This window comes from Cyprinodon tularosa, unplaced genomic scaffold (assembly GCF_016077235.1).
Source record: "Cyprinodon tularosa strain WSP-4 unplaced genomic scaffold, ASM1607723v1 ctg299, whole genome shotgun sequence".
Lineage (NCBI taxonomy): Eukaryota > Metazoa > Chordata > Actinopteri > Cyprinodontiformes > Cyprinodontidae > Cyprinodon > Cyprinodon tularosa.
In genome coordinates, this window is record NW_024039006.1 from 535,662 (window position 1) to 553,378 (window position 17,717).

The 17,717-nt window shown below is 38.5% G+C and overlaps 1 protein-coding gene across 3 annotated transcripts in view; it reads left to right on the forward strand.

Moving 5' to 3' along the window:
* The first annotated feature begins 6,403 nt into the window (after positions 1 to 6,403).
* The window catches only part of LOC119787468 (ATP-sensitive inward rectifier potassium channel 10-like), a 35,934-nt gene continuing 24,620 nt past the window's right edge, over positions 6,404 to 17,717 (forward strand). Inside the window, exons 1-2 of one of the 3 annotated variants that reach the window (XM_038291342.1) lie at positions 6,405 to 6,652; positions 6,734 to 6,961. The gene's annotated coding sequence lies outside the window, so the exon portion shown is untranslated. Of the gene's footprint in view, positions 6,962 to 17,717 lie in introns of all 3 variants that reach the window. The other 2 variants (XM_038291343.1, XM_038291344.1) reach the window with 2 other exon arrangements.

The following is a 17,717-nucleotide window of genomic DNA, read 5'->3' on the forward strand; positions in this document are numbered from 1 at the left end:
TAATTATTATCTGTCTGTTATCCATCTGGAATAGATAAAGAAATGTTAATTATTTTAGGATTAAAGATGTAAACCATTCTAAACCATGCAATACCAAACTTATCACCTTTTAAACAAGTATTTTTTGAGAAATCTTATTGTATTGAGTAATGTGTGCTCATTCTGTTTGATAATTTCTAATTGATAATTTATATACAACTGCAAAATAAATGAAAATCTGTTTTGCTCTTCATAACAACATGATCAAAAGCCCCAATGTATATGTTACAAAAGACATTTTGCAAAGAAGGTTTTGGGTTTGATTCCCAGCCTGGGGTCTTTCTGCATGGAGTTTGCATGTTCTCCCCTGAGCATGCGTTGGTTCTCTTAGGGTACTCCTGCTTCCTCCCACAGTTAGGTGTGAGTGTGTGCATGGTTGTGTGTCTCTGTATTGCCCTGCTACAGACTGGCGACCTGTCCAGGTTGTGCTCTGGAGATAGGATATAGGCACTGACGCTACTGTGACCCTGATTAGGACTAAGCAGGAGAAAATAGATGGATGAAGATGTCTTTCAACTGAATTTGTTATTAAGTTCAGCATTCAGCATTATTACTGTTATTATTATTGCTAACATATTCAATGCTTAAAACAAACTTAGAATCATCCTGCAGCAAAGAAATGTTGCTTAAAGATTTAAGACATTCTTAAATAGGTGTATATACAATTAATTTGAGCAGGCAAATAAGGTTATCTGTCAATGGAATGAGTACTACCCCCACCTGCTGATCGAAAAAGTCTGTTCTCATTCTCTCTAGATCCAAGGCCCCGCCCTTTTCGATGGGGAGAAGCCCCAAAACATGTGGATGGGAAGGAGTGTTAGGTAGAAACTCACAACAGGCTGGTTAAACAGCTTAGGAATATTACATCTAGCCTTAAAAACAGCTTCTTTCCCAGAGCTGTAAAAGCAATCACTACCTTATAGACTCAAAATAGTAAATAGACTGCCCAAAAAAATTGAAGGAGCACTTTGAAAACACACCAGATCTCAATAGGGAAAACAATCATGCTGTTTATTTAGACTGATATGGACTGGGTGATATGTTAGGAACAAAAGGATGCCACATCATTTGATGGAAATGAAAAGAGGGCTGAATTCCAAGACACCCCAACAATTACAGTGAAAAAATTATGCGGCAGGCTAGTATTCAGTAATTTGTATGGCCCCCACGTGCATGTATGCATGCCTGACAACGTCGGGGCATGCTCCTAATTAAACGACGGATGGCGTCCTGGGGTTTCTCTTCCCTTATCTGGACCAGGGCATCACTGAGCTCCTGGACAGTCTTATGTGCAACCTGGCAGCGTCAGATGGATCGAAACATAATGTCCCAGAGGTTGTTCTATTGGATTTAGGTCAGGTGAGTGTGGGGGCCAATCAATGGTATCAATTCCTTCATCCTCCAGAACTTCCTGCATACTCTTGCCACATGAGGCCAGGCATTGTCGTGCACCAGGAGGAACCAAGGACCCACTGCACCAGCATAGGGTCTGACAATGGGTGCAGGGATTTCATCCCGATACCTAGTGGCGGTCAGGGTGCCGTTGTCTAGCCTGAATAGATCTGTGCTTCCCTCCATGGATATGCCTCCCCTCACTGACCCACCACAAAACCGGTCATGCTGAATGATATTACAGGCAGCATAACTTTCTCAACAGCTTCTCCAGACCCTTTCTCATCTGTCACATGTGCTCAGGGTGAACCTGCTCTCATCTGTGGAAAGCACAGGGCGCCAGTGGCGGACTTGCCAATTCCAGTGTTCTGTGGCAAATGCCAATCGAGCTCCACGGTGCCGGGCAGTGAGCACAGGGCCCACTAGAGGATGTCGGGCCCTCAGGCCACCCTCCTGTAGTGTGTTTCTAATTGTTTGGTCAGAGAGTCTCACACCAGTGACCTGCTGGAGGTAATTTTGTAGGGCTCTGGCAGTGCTCCTCCTTGCATAAAGGAGCAGATACTGGTCCTGCTGAATAGTTGTAGGCCTTCTACGGCCCTGTCCAGCTCTCCTGGAGTAACTTCCTATCTCCTGAAATCTCCTCCATGCTCTTGAGATTGTTCTGGGAGAAACAGCAAACCTTCTGGCAGTGGCACGTATTGATGTGCCATCCTGAATGGTTGGACTGCCTGTGCATTTCTGTAGGGTCCAGGTAGCGCCTCATGCTAACAGTAGTGACAGTGACCCTAGACAAATGCAAAACTGGTGAAAAAGAGTCAGAAAAGATGAGGAGGGGAAAAAATGTCAGTGGCCTCCACCTGTAAAACCATTCCTGTTTTGATGGTCGTCTCGTTGTTGCACCTGTTGTTAATTTCAGTAATATCAAAGCAGCTGAAACTGATTAACAACCCCCTCTGCTACTTACCTGACCAAATCAATATCCTACAAGTTTAAGTAACTTGATGCTATACTATGATTACAAAGTGTTCCTTTCATTTTTTTGAGCAGTGTATTATGACCAATGTCTGTTCATAGGCTATGTTACTGTAGCATGTGCTTCCCACATGTAAATACATCATGGTGCATCTCTATTAGCAAAAAAGTTTAAAGTTGTGTAGTAATTTACGCATTCTAACATATGAACCCCTGCTGTTGACATTAAAGTTCCTGGTTTCCTCTCCAGTTTAATAAACAACATAAAACAAAAAAATTAAGAAAGCAATAATAATGCTGAAGAGTGGGTTGACAACATAAATCAATAATTAATAAGGAACATTCTTTTTTTTTTTTTTTTGCAATATTAATGTCGGGTTGTGTGGAGGTTTTTTGAGGACGTAAATGCAGAGATGAGGAGACAAAGAAGAGTTTTCCTGATTTAATAGAGAGTAAATGGCAACAGAAGCACAAATCCAAGAACACTGCAAAAACCAGGAGATGCCAGGTAGAAACACACATGAGGATTTAAGCATTGAAGCAACATGACACCAGTACTGAAGAACTGCACAGAGAGAGTATAAATATGAGACACAACAAAGACTGGGGTAATCAGCTAATATGGAGCAGGTATGGATAGAAGTGACTAGAAGGAAGCCAAGGGGGAAGAAAACTGGCACAAGGGGGCAACAGAGAGAAACACAAAAACGCAATACTGCCAGAAAGCAACTGCAAAGACACGAAATTACAGAGAAACTAAAAATAAACCAAACAACGGGCAGAACCCTGATTGACTGTGAGAATCTCACTTGTTTGGTACAAATGTGCCGAACCTTGTTGAAAGTAATTGTAGGTCTTAACTGCCAGAAATACCAAAAAAACAGTGTCAGAGGTTGCTTCAAAGAGATGTACAAACTGGTCATTACTGAGGGCTGAAAATCTGAGGGAATCATAATTAGCAAAACTTTACTTCGTCGCCAATACACGTCAAATCCTTAGATTTACAAATGTGTCTCCATTTGCTAAAAATCTTCTAACATATCAATGCACCACAATCTACAGGAATGTTTATTAAAATGGTGCCTGGTTTGTACCTTTTTGTATGACACAGTAACTAAGAAAAACAAGAAAATGCTTGATGTTTTGAAAGACACCAGGTAGAAACAATCATGGAAATCCCACCTACTGTCTACCCCCTCAGCTGTGATTCACAAAGGGGAACTTTTCCTCTCTAAGTGAAAGTAAAAACAATAGTACAGAATAACCCCAAGCTTAGCATGTATTTACTCTCTTCCTGTGAGGTTATGGTTTGGTCTACCCCCTACTGTTTCACAATCACCAAGAACATCTCTTAGGTGCGACTTTAAACTAATAATCGAAACAGCATTTTTCAAATCTATTCTATTATGTCTGTAGTGTTGTAGCAAGTCCCTCTTCTACATTTGTGATGGCCCTCATGGGAAAAAGGCTGAGCTCTTTTTTCTATTGTCACACATATTTTTCTCAGTAGGAGTTATTTTTTCTCAGTTCTAACTTGAAAATGGGGATATTTTAGAAACAGAGGGAAGACATTTTTAAAGTAATCAACATAGATGGTTTAACTTGAGTAAAAAGGGCTTGTTTTCTTTGCCATATTGGTTGTGACTTCTGTGCTCATCTAAGCAGATGGGATTTTGAAATACTCTTAGGGTCACTGAAGTATGTGATCTTTAATCAAATTAACTGTGAATCTGAAATGAGGAAATTTTGTTCTCCACTATCAGCTCTATCAAAAGAATAATCTGAAATCTCAATAAAGAGGGAACCAAATATTATCTGTGTCTGAGTATTATATTCTGCAGTTTGAGTAAATTTTACTCTGACAAATTTCCAGTGTGCGTCAAACAATGAGTCAGCCATAAAGATTGGTAAAATTTTTGTCATTTACCTTTCAATGTCAAAGGAGACACGGAGAGATAAAAGCGAAACTGTTTCATAGTAATTTCTGAAGAATTACAGCAGAAAGCAGAAGGAGGGGTTTCTCCAGTGCTCCATTCATACGAAGAGCATTGCTTCCCACGTGTTTGAATGGTAGTCAAACTCCAGGCCTGAATTCAATGAAGAATCCTTAGGAAGACTTAAAACTATATCTCTAGACCTACTCTGCATCCCATCTGCCCAAGCTTGAGACATTTTATAAAGAAGAATATGCAGACATTTTATTGTCTAGATGTAAGAAGCTGCTGGAAATGTATCCCTCAAGTATTGCAGTTGTTACGAAAGCATTAATGCCTGAACACAGCGGTTATGTACGACTTTTTAATCACTGATCCGATTTTTTTCCATGTCACACTGACTGCGTAAAGAGAGGCTCCGACTTGGCAGCGAAGGCAGATCTTTGCAGATTTGTCCCCCTTCTGTCTCTATGCAATACACAAATAAAAAAATGTCCCACTTTTAACTTAAACAGATTATGAAAAGTTTAAAAAATGTTTTTTAAAACTGGCAAACCTATAAAGCAAAGCCCCACTTAACGAGTCTGTGCTGCATCTCAAACCAGAACAGATAGAGAATGTTCATATGCTTATATTAAAAACATAATGAGATCTACATCTAAAGAAAAGAAAAACACAACAATAAACCTTGTTGGGCCGTTTATATGCTGACTGAGGCAGAGAGAGATGATTCTCTTAGAAAGACCTGGAAAGTTAATTTTTCCTTTCTTATTTTTTCATAAAAAGTTGAGAGAGATACACTTACCTGCTCTGTCTGCCCCTCATTATTTAGATTTTTGCTAGACTCAAATTGGATCAAAACTTTATCTGTTTTCTGTCGCCCTGAACTCCTATCATGGATAAAATATTCTTTTTTTCAATGTTTCATTCATTGTTTTAGCACAAGTCTGTACATATTGATGTGTATCATCTGTGGGACTCCAAAACTGAGTCTTTCCTTGGCCATTAACAGATTTTATTTAGTATTTTTCCCCAAAGCTGATGTTTACTTTGTAACCACGTCTTCCTCACAGACCGATGAAGTTGCCACTGAGTTGCTGCTTAGTCTGACTAAAATAGACCTGGGGTTTATCTCAGTTGGTCGATCCTCAAACTGGTTTGGACTCAGAATCAGATCTGGTGTGTTCTGGCCTTAGGTGTTTGCTTAACTTACTATCTCTGAGGGTCTCTAGGAACAGATACACATATTTTTTAATGCGTATAGATACTTTATGAACAATTGCATGTTTATATGGCCAAACAAGTCACCAAACCAGATCAGTCATTTAAATGATTTATCTGGCATACTATTTGACACAACTAAACCCTTAAACCAGAGTGTATTAAAGGCCAGAACACTGAATCTGATGCGTCCGATATGACAGAAACTTGTGTCGGAGGACGTTGTGGAGTTTAGCGCTTATGCTGCTGAAATATATCACTGAAAATGTTCAATATATAGTGATGGCAGCTATGTACGCTGTGCCATGAGTAAAGTACGCACTGTTCTTTTGCTTGCCATAGGATTTTGTTGCAACAAAATTGATTAATTTGACATGCCTCTGCAACTACTTTGTAAGACTGATAACTTCTACATTGGTTTTCATCTGTTTTCATCCACAGGAAGATCATTTGTACTCGCTTTACACTACCGACTGCCCTTCCTTGCAGGCGGACATGGCACCACCTCACAGAGATGGACCGCATTACCCATTCAGTGCCCTCAGTCCAACGCAAAGTGCAGGATGTCAACTACACAAGAATGGAGCTCAGCCCCCCTCATTTTTTTAAATTTGTGAATATCTTTGTTCCAGTGCAACAACTTCCAGGCTTGTATCTTAGACCCATCAAACGTTTGCATGAGAAAGTTGACAAAGGCTGAAACAGCGGAGGAGGCTTGTCCAACAAAGAGCCCCATTTACTGTGTACAGTCAGGGAGAGCTGGGAGGGCGGGTAGGAGGAGAGGCTGGGTGAGGAGTTGAATTAATGAATTAAAAATGACAAGAAACAGTGGCCATCTGAATGTTTTTTGAGTTTATATAGCAGGGTATGCCTGGGGTGACGGTGGGGGGTCCTTGGAGGAGTGGACAGCGCAGGCCTTTTTAAGGTCTCCCCAAGTGGACACACAGGGTGCGCTCTCTCCCTCTCTCTCTGCTTCACAAGCAAGAAGAAAAAGTGCAAACTGTCCTCATCCGATTACATAATGATCCAGTAACAGTGAGCCGGAACCGGTGGTGCCAGTGCCAGTGTGCAGGGAGACACTGACTAACCGCTGGGTAATCCTCTTCCAAGCCTCTTCTCTGACAGGTTGGAAGTTTTCATTTGAGAAGTTTTCTTCTTCTTTTTTTTTTTTTTAGATGCACTGGGTGACTCTGCAAGAGAAATAGTGGAAGGCAACGGGGAAAAGTGATGTTAAACATGTGCGAACCATCAACAAGTGCAACCCGGTCAGGACCCTGAAATTTTGCATTATTTTTTTTCTCCCACCAAGTTACAAACAAGCTCTCAGGCTGTTTTTACACATGTTTGCTGGACAGTAGAACTGTTCAAGCTGCACTAAGAGTAAACATCAGGTCAACAGAAAGGTAAGAAACGATTTTAAGAAGGAATATTTTCATGACACTTTTCTTTGTTCATTTTAACTTCTTTTCTTTAATCAAACCATTATATTTTTGTTGTTTTATACGCTAAAATGAAACAGTTACTGCAATACACATAGCAATGTTTATTAAATTTTCACTCAAATTAGATATTTAACATTGCATCTTGTTCTTATCGCACCTGCTACATTTGATGCATTGAGGCATATATTAGATGGGTATTTAAGGTGGAAGTGTTCAATTGTTTTCACATAGCTTCACCTAATTCACTTGCAGTCTTTATCATCCTACTCAGATGTTTTAATAGATTTCACAATTAAAATGATCAATCTAAAGTTAAAAACAAACTAGTTTAAAAATAAATACATCAGGCAACATTCACTCTGCTGATAACTCTTTTAAATGTTGTGTAAATCCATCAGTCCTAAGATGTCTTGTCAGTGCAGAGGCACCAGTACCTGATTGGACAGAGCAGATTCCAAAAGATTGTGGCCATGTGGTGAAAAATCACTCCTGAATATTTGGCAAACAGCTGACCTCCATTCATAAATCCAACCAGTGCTGTAACTCTCCAGACAATGATTCCTGGTCAGGAAGTGAAAGCGATAGTTTAAGGAAGTATTATCTTTAGATGCGAGCCTATTCAGACCAAAGATAGTTTCAGACTATGGATAGAGAGCTGCAATTTCTATTTTCATCACTTCTTGTTCCCCAATTTTAAAAGAAATAATAATTGGATAATATTCTGTAACTTTGCTTTAGATTTTCAAAGTTCAATTTCTGGCAATTTTATTTTTAAGTAACTCTAGAAGTCTTCAAAAAGCATGAAGCACCATTGGTGGAAAGATTGAAATCCTTTCTGATCACTTTGGTATTTTTACATAGTGATAGTAATGCAGCAGAGGATTGTAGGTTGTTTAACTTTGGCAGGAATCAATATTAACAGTGTGGTAATTATTTCAATATTGAAAAGTTAAAGAAAAATATATATGTATATATGTGATGAAAAATATAATAATGCTTAATATTGTTTATCTGCAATATAAGACATGGTAACATTGGATATGAAATTGGCCCAAATTTTTTAAACTTCTTTTCAGAAATATCTTTTTCTATTCAAATAATTAAAATAATGTCATACTGGTATTGCTTAAGGTCACTAAGTCATCTTTTCAATTTGCAGAAGAGTTATGATACTAGTGTAGTGTAAAAGATACATGTATAAAAATCTGCAACAACCACTTTGTGGAATTCTCATATTGCAAAGCGGGATTTGAGTACAGTACATGTGAAGTGTCCTGCTGGTGTGGTCCATTTAAACTATGCTTGACAATGACATGTCATGCATAATGCAGTTGACAGCACATGTAATGCTAAAGCACATAAAGAATGTTAATAATGTAAAGATGGCATAAAAGGGAAGAAGAAAGCGAGGTGTGGAATTATAAGTAGCCTCCAAGTGTTTGCTTCCCTCTTATTTTTTGTCACATAAAACTATGTACCTGAATATATTTCATTTGGCTTTTATGTACTAAAACAGCAGGAAGGAATGCATCATTCATGCTTCTCAATTTATTTTTTTTAATTTTTTTACAGACATAACCTTAGTAGTTTATAGAACCACCAATTGAATGGAAGTCGCAATCCATTTAGTGTGTTTGCCTTTTAGGATACAGAAAACATATGCTTATTATCAGAATGAGCAAAATACTGGGAGGAGGATATTTAATAGTAAAGTTTTTGTGCTCATATTTAGCAATACAGACATGTGTGCAAAACTCCCCTCTATGAAAGTATTTTGGTGGATGGTTAATAAAATTCATGAAAATTACTTGAAATCACCTTTACATGTAAAGTAGCAAATTAGCTATATTTGAATAGGTAAATCCCACGTTTTTGTTAAAATAGCAAATGCAACATAAAAAAAAAATGTAAAGAAATGGACCAAAAGATTTTTAGTCGCCGCAAAGTAAGGATCTGCCACATTGCTGAACCATCCAGTGCAGGAGAACCTTGCAGCATTAATTTTGTACGATGTTCAAAATTAATTCCTTAAATCTTGTGGTATATAATCTATTGTAATAATATTTTCTTATTTTTCTGTTGTAAAAAGTCAGTGATTTCAGTTTATAATAGACTAATGGAGGGATTTTTTATCACTATCTTCTGAGAAAGTGGAACGATTTTAAAAAGTCTGTTTTCTGCTGAAAAAAGCTTTTTATGTAAAAAGTACATCTCTATTGAATATTAAGATGGTAAAATGTGTTACTTTATTAGATACTATTAATAACTGTATTACATTGTCATACTACCTCTGTCCACACATTTGAGGTGCTGAAAACACAATCTGAAGCGTTTTTAAATTTCTTTCTTGTTATTGAAGGAATACATTTGAAATAAAGATCAGTGTTAGGAATCAAGAAAAAAAAATTGCTATGTTGTTGTCTTTTAGTTGTTAAACTGTTTTTTTTTTTATCTGGGGAGGGGAGTTCTGCTTACAAACCAACCGTTTTTCCATTGAAAAAGTAAAAACTGCACTATTCTCTTCAATAACAAATAAAAAGCTTGCTCAGATAAGAACTTTCTGGCCTACTGGCAATGTCTGGCTGAAAAGTTACGATACATTAAACCCTAAACATTATTCTAAGTTGATATGAATGGTGGTGGCATCATCATGCTGTGGGGATTATTTTATTTATTATTGGCGGGTTTCAGAGTTTCTGTGAAGATGGAGGAAGCTAAATACAGAGCAATCCTTACCTTCTAGTTGGGTGAGAGCTCTACACTGCCAGATATATTGTTTGAATCAGAGCATATATTTGTGGTTCAATGGTAAAAGTCAGTTCTGAAATCGATTCAAATGTGTTGCTTTAATATTTATATTCTTGGTTTTCCAATCAGACAGAGTTCTTGGTAATTTAACAAAGAATAACACTCTCAAATACCATATTTACAATCAATAAAAGGTGTTTAACTGGTACAGTCTGTGCCAGTGAAATGATAAAATTTGTCTATTACTGGCTGTTATGAATGAGACTGTTTATTTGGACTGGGTTTATTTGTCAGTCCCTTAGACAGCAGCAGGTTGCACAAGTTGACACAAAGAGGTGGACTAGCATCTGGTATTTGGATCATTCATACTGTCGCAACCATTTGCGTTCAGCCTCCACTTCATCTTTCAAAACACCCTGAAAGCAAAACACTATTTTATTTTTGATAAACAGACATTATGCATTTTGAAATGAAAAAAAGTTGATTTGCATAAAAGGGGTCCTTCTACTAAAAGACAATTGCTTAAACTCCATTTAGAGGAATGGGAGTAAAAGAATTAAAATATTTAGATTGTGTTATTTTTTTAAAATCATGTATGTGTTTACCTCTTCATCTCAATAGTAAGATGTAATCTGCAGAAATGTGCAGAATCTGCAGACAGCCTTACAACGCACTCACATTTTTTTTGATATGCAAATCAGTGCAAAAGAGAACATTCTGTCCAAATTCGATTGCCCTTTAATCATTTTCACCGTAAAGAGCTGTTGAATCAACAGTGGCTCATTTGTGTGGCCTAGTTTGGCTGCATGAAGTTTGTCTTTCTGTTGTCTTGAGTTGGCTTACCAGATGCCATCTTGGCATGGTTGGCTATAATGTTTAGACGGTCCATTCAGTCCAGCAAAAGAGGCTGCTGTGGTGTGGACAGTTGTCCAAGCCTTTCAGCTGGACTCTTTTCAGAGCTGTGCACTGGCTGCAGGGGTGTCTTTATGGCCTTAGACTCTGGACACAGAGTGGAAGGGATTATTCCCTCCTCTGGAATACTAATGCCAAGCTTTTGTCACTTCACATACCTCCTCTTTTCTATCCTTCCCCATCTTTACCGCTCTTTGTTCCTCTTTCACCTCTTTTGTCACCTGATGCTCAGAACTCCTCAGAACGAATTATTCTTTGCCCCCCCCCAACACACACACAGACACACACACTCCCCCAGTGTCAGGCACTGCATGCACTCGAGATCAAAAACATCAGTAAACACCAGTACCTTCTTCAGCGTTCCATTCTGTACTCCTTTCCCTGTCTAACTTGCTCTCTTTCACTTTCTCGCTCAGTCAGTCATATTTTTCAATAGTGGCTTTTGTCTCTTTCATCTCGTTGAAAACAAAGGGTTCTTGTGCACACGGGACGGGGGGAAAGACGAGGGCTACATTAGCAGGACAGGGCGGAAGAGATCACAACCTTGAGTGTTGTCATTCTCTGAGGTTAAAAAGTAGCAGCAGAAAACATGTAATGTATTAAGTCTGATTCAGATGTTCCAGTTTTTTAGAAATATTTCTAAAAAATTGCTTTAAATTTTTTCCTGGCGTTTGCTATTTCATTTACTATCCTCCCAGCCCCCACAAAAGTCCACAAAGAATGTTTTCAAACTCAAAATTATGTATTATAATATGTAGTGCAGTCACATTACAGGCACCCCTGTATCTCCTCCGTTCAGATTTTTTAATGTTGTCTTTAAAGCTTACACATACATGGACAAAACTAATACAGGACTTCTATTTTAGACTTTACGTGCACACTCACTCTCAATTTCTCTCTCATCTGCGCCTCTTTGTCCCAGATTTTCCTATGTGATGATTGACTTGTCATGTTTGACTGCATTGATTTACCCAAGAGGACATAATGATAGGTGATCAACAGATGTTTAGACCATTTTGGATTTATAGGTTTAATCACAACCATATTCAGTGTTTAGTTAGTGAAGACACATGTTACTCCCAAGTTCAATAGTCTATTTTATGCTTTTATTCACCGTTCCAGGTAAATGAATTATTACTTTCTAAACTATTTTTCACAACTATAAACCATTTTTCACAATTTACATCTAAATTCAACAACCAAGTGGGTTGGTTGCAAATCATTAGTAATACAATGCATTTCACTTTTAATGAAAGGATTTTTATCAATATTATAATTTAGTTGGATATTGACCTTTTAATTCAAATATATGTCTCCATTTTAAAATATGGTTAGAATAGTCACTGTTTATGCCTTGCACATAAACACATCTAAAATGAAGTCACATTTTGGACCTCTTACCGGTCTGACCTGATGACTTGTGCTTTACCAAATAAAAAAAAACGAATGAACAAACATTAAATGACTGTTATTTGACCCTTTTTAATCTTAATGGGAACAGTAGCAACAGCTGTTTCCACTGCCCCCCTTCCTGTCAGCCATGATGAGACCATATAGCAAGCTATACTAGTTGGCCTTGATACATGCTAACCATATTGGCTTAAAGTACAACTATTACTTGTTTACATTTAAAGATCAAGCTTAATTAAAAAAATTACAAGAATATACAAAAACAAAGCTCAATCAGCTGCTCCCAGCTGATAAAGCAGTATCCAATAAATAGAATCTGCAGGCTTTTTCTCTAGAGACGAGGAACCTCGTATCTCTTACACAAGTAATGCAAGACAGAAGTAACGTAATTTTACCAGCAGTAACTGTGGTTTAACGCTACAAGTTTTGAAAGATTTATAAAAACACTTATTTCTCATTCACTTTAATTTTTTAATGTCTTTTTCCTTCCAACTCTTCTCAATTTGTGCCCCTGAGAGCAATTTTTTTCTCTCTCCATATTCAGGTATGTGTCATCACAGAATGTCATGACTCTAATTAAAACAGTTAATATCTAGACCATATCACAAGCAAAAAAAAAAAAACAAACAAAAAAAGCTGTGTTTTTACACTTGCGAAACTTATTGCATTTAATTATTTTTCTCAGAAATAACTTAGATTTAATGCACCACATTTATGTAAAGTAGACTTTATCACATTCTTTGAGCTGTCTCTTTATCTACATTATCATAAAAATGCAATAAATAAAAAAGTGCCGTCTTTGAAGGCTCCAAGAATAATAATAATGATAATAGGTCTTATTTGTAATGCACTACATTCCAGAAAAATCTCAAAGTGATCCAGGTAAAATCATCATAGAAACGTAAAAGTAAAAAAACAAAACAACTAAACATCATTGTAAAATACATATGACTAAATACGTGAGTGACATAATTATAAAAGGCTAAAAGTCGTAATTTGCTAAAAAGAGATGCTTTGAATCCTTTTTTAAAAGTCTGGATAGTCTGTGCTTCCCTCAGATGATCAGGGAGGGGATTCCAGGTCCGAGGAGCGGCAAAGCAGAAGTGATTCTCGCCCATGGTGCTTAGGGCCCTGTCACACCTTGCTGATTTAGCCTGCGTATGCCCGACGTCCCAGAATATCCTAAAGCATACGCTGAACTTTCTTTTTTTCAAGTTATCAAACGTATGCCATCGTTTTTGCCTGATTTTCCGTATGTCAGGCATATACTGGTCTAAACCTTCAAGGTGTGACAAGGGCTTTAGCTTAGTCTTGGGGATAAAGAAGTGGTTTCAGCGTTTTGAGCAGCAGGATCATGTTGTAGTGAGAGGGGTGAGCAGTTCCTTCAGGTATGGGGGGTATTTCCATAGATGCACTGGTGGGGGAGAATCGGTACCTTGTATTCAATCCTTGCAGAAAAATGAAGTGAGATGGAGAATGAGTGGAGAATGTGTGTGATGTGGTCGTACTTTCGGACTCCCATCAGGATCCTTGCAGCACTGTTCTGAACACACCGTTGTTTCTGCAAACTCTTGTTAGGGATCCCAAAGAGAATTGTATTACAGTAGTAGTAGTTGAAACTACTGGCTAAGGATAAGGTTAAATACAGTAAGATTGTTATTCACGCTGGTGGTAATGACACCCGGTTACGCCGATCGGAGGTCACTAAAATTAGTGTTGCTTCGGTGTGTAAGTTTGCCAAAAAAATGTCGGACTCCGTAATTTTCTCTGGTCCCCTCCCTGATCTGACCAGTGATGACATGTTTAGCCGCATGTCGTCATTCAACCGCTGGTTGTCTAGGTGGTGCCCTGAAAACAACGTGGGCTACATTAATAATTGGCAATCCTTTTGGGGAAAGCCTGGTCTGATTCGGAGAGACGGCATCCATCCCACTTTGGATGGTGCAGCTCTTCTTTCTAGGAATCTGGCCACATTTATTAGTCCTCCAAAACCCTGACCACCCAGGGTGCAGACCAGGAAGCAGAGTTGTAGTTTAACACACATCTCTGCAGCTTCTCTACTGTTACCCACTCTTTACTCCATCCAGACAGTGTCTTGCCCACGACCAAAATCTAATAAATTAGCAAAGATTCCCAAAGGAGTAAATCATGATAATCTAATTAAAATCAAAATAACTCAAATTGGGGAAAAAGTTAAAACAATTAAATGCGGTCTGTTTAACATAAGATCGCTTTCCTCTAAAAGTCTACTAGTTAATGACTTGATTTGTGATAATCACATTGACTTGTTTTGCCTTACAGAAACCTGGCTGCAGCAAGAGGATTATGTGAGCATAAATGAGGCAACTCCTTCAAGCTATTTAAATTTTCACATCCCCAGAAGTTCTGGGCGAGGAGGAGGAGTAGCAACAATCTTCCAGTCTGACTTACTGATTACTCCCAAAACAGTTAATACCTACAACTCTTTTGAACATTTAACCCTTAATTTCCCTGGTCCAAATTTCAAGGCAAGAAAACCTCTTCTTTTTGTAACTTTGTATCGTCCACCAGGTCCTTACTCTGAATTTTTAGATGAGTTTTCAGAGTTCCTTTCTGATTTGGTATTAAATACTGACAGGGTCATCATAGTGGGAGATTTTAACATCCATGCTGACATTGAAGGCGATAGCTTAAGAGCAGCCTTTAATGCTATCTTAGACACTATTGGCTTTGTTCAAAATGTGAATAGTCCCACGCATTCTCATCTTCATACTTTGGATCTTGTGCTGACATACGGCATAGAATGTGAAGAAATAACAGTATTTCCTCACAACCCTGTCCTCTCTGACCACTTTCTAATAACCTTCAGGATTACTTTAACAGAGTTCTCCTCCCCCAAAAGAAGGTTCAATTTTAGTAGATCTTTATCAGATAGTGCAGTTATAAATTTTAAAGAATCTGCTTCACTTTCTCTCTCCTCTGTGTCACTGAGCAGTGCTGCAGAGTGCAAAAGTTTAGCTTATTCCCCTTCACAGGTTGATGATTTTGTTGATGGGGTTGCTAGTTCTCTGCGTATTGCCTTAGACAACGCAGCTCCTTTGAAAATGAAAACCGTTAAAAATAGAAAGCTTGCTCCTTGGTTTAATGCAGAGCTGCGTACTTTGAAGCAAAATGCTAGGAAACTGGAGAGAAAATATCGCTCCACAGGCCTGCGAGAGTCCTTCCTAGTCTGGAAAAATGGTTTACTGCTGTATAAGAGGACCCTTTGTAAAGCAAGAGCAGCATACTTCTCCTCATTAATAGAGGAGAATAAGAATAATCCTAGATTTCTTTTTAATACAGTTGCCAAACTCACCCAGAGCCATAGCTCTGTTGAACCGTCCATTCCACCTGCTCTTAGCAGCAATGACTTTATGGGATTCTTTATAAATAAGATTGATCTTATTAAAAATAAGATCATAAGCACTCCTCTATCCGCGATTGTACCTGAGGTAGTCATGGAATCTGAACTGGGTTTAGACTGCTTTGATCCAGTTGAACTCTCTGAATTAGCAAAATTATTGTCTTCATCTAAGCCTTCAACTTGTATGTTAGATCCAGTTCCAACCAGGTTATTTAAGGAGGTATTCCCTTTGATCTCCTCCTCCATTTTAGATGTGATTAATCTATCTCTGTTACAGGGATATGTACCTAAAGCTTTTAAGGTTGCTGTAATTAAACCTCTGCTTAAGAAACCGTCTCTTGACCCAGATGACTTGGTCAATTATAGACCTATATCCAATCTTCCTTTCTTATCCAAAATTCTTGAGAAAGTAGTTGCCAAACAAGTTTGCGATCACTTCCACCATAATGAACTTTTTGAAGAGTTTCAGTCTGGCTTTAGAGCTCATCATAGCACTGAAACAGCTCTGGTGAAAGTCACTAATGATATTCTCATGGCCTCAGATAATGGACTTGTATCTGTGCTCGTCCTGTTGGATCTTAGTGCTGCATTTGATACAGTTGACCATAATATTCTTTTAGAAAGACTTGAATATTTTGTTGGAATTAAAGGAACAGCACTAGACTGGTTTAAATCTTATCTATCTGATCGAATTCAGTTTGTTCATGTTAATGATAGATCTTCAACACGCTCAAAGGTTACCTGTGGAGTACCACAGGGATCAGTGCTAGGACCAATTCTCTTTACTTTATACATGCTCCCAATTGGTAGAATTATTAGACAGCATGGGATTAATTTCCACTGTTATGCTGATGATACCCAGCTATATCTGTCTATAAATCCAGATGAAGCTAACCCATTACATAGATTACAGGCATGTCTTGAAGACATAAAAACCTGGATGACTCTTAACTTTCTGCTTCTGAATGCAGACAAAACAGAAGTTATAGTCTTTGGACCAGAGTCTCTGAAAAAGAAACTGATTAGCCAGTCACTTCATTTGGATGGGATTAAACTGATTTCAGATAATAAAGTAAAAAATCTTGGTGTTGTTTTTGATCAGGACCTGTCATTTAAATCCCACATCAAAGAGGTTTCTAGAATTTCCTTCTTTCATCTGAGGAACATTGCAAAAATTAGAAATATCCTGTCCAGGGGTGATGCTGAGAAACTAGTCCATGCATTTGTTACTTCAAGGCTGGACTATTGTAATTCTTTACTATCAGGAAGTCCACAAACTGTAGTTAAAAGCCTTCAGCTGATCCAAAATGCTGCAGCCAGAGTTCTAATGAAAATTAAAAAGAGAGATCATATCTCGCCTGTCCTGGCTTCTCTTCATTGGCTTCCTGTTAAATCAAGAATAGAATTTAAAATCCTCCTTCTCACATATAAAGCCTTAAATGGCCAAGCTCCATCTTATATCAGAGATCTGATTGTTCCTTATGTTCCTAACAGAGCACTTCGCTCTCAATCTGCAGGTTTACTAGTGGTTCCTAGAATTTCTAAAAGTAGAATGGGAGGCAGATCTTTTAGTTATCAGGCTCCTCTCCTGTGGAACCAACTACCAGTTTTAGTCCGTGAGGCAGACACCCTGTCTACTTTTAAGGCTAGGCTTAAAACTTTCCTTTTTGATAAAGCTTATAGTTAGAGTGGCTCAGGTTATCCTGAGCTATCTCTATAGTTATGCTGCTATAGGCTTAGACTTTTGGAGGACATAGGGACCCCCATTTCATCATTCTGCTTCATTCTCTCTCTGTTCTCCTATTCTGCAGAATCTGTTAGTTCAATCTCTAACCTTCTGCTCTCTCTGCTTTTCCTCAGAGTAGCTTTGCCTCGTCTGTTCCTGTTTGGCTGTGACGTCATCCTGGAAAGAAACATCAGCTGTGCTGCTTCTATCAACACCCTTGTTTATAGATGTTGGAGATCGGCCTGTTTTCCAGTGTGGTCCTGTTTCTCTGACCGTGACTGAGTGGATGTGCTTTCTTCGTCCTCTGGCATGGGAGCTGCCTTGGAGCTCGTCTGCCTGGCTGTGTGTTTCCTGGACGGGGCCGCCTTTTACAGCTGCTTTTTGTATCTCTGCTTCTGTCTCCTTGAACCCCAGTCGGCCTCGGCAGATGGCCGCTCACACTGAGCCTGGTTCTGCTGGAGGTTTCTTCCTGTTAAAAGGGAGTTTTTCCTCTCCACTGTCGCTACAAGCATGCTTAGTGTGGGGGATTGTATTTGAGT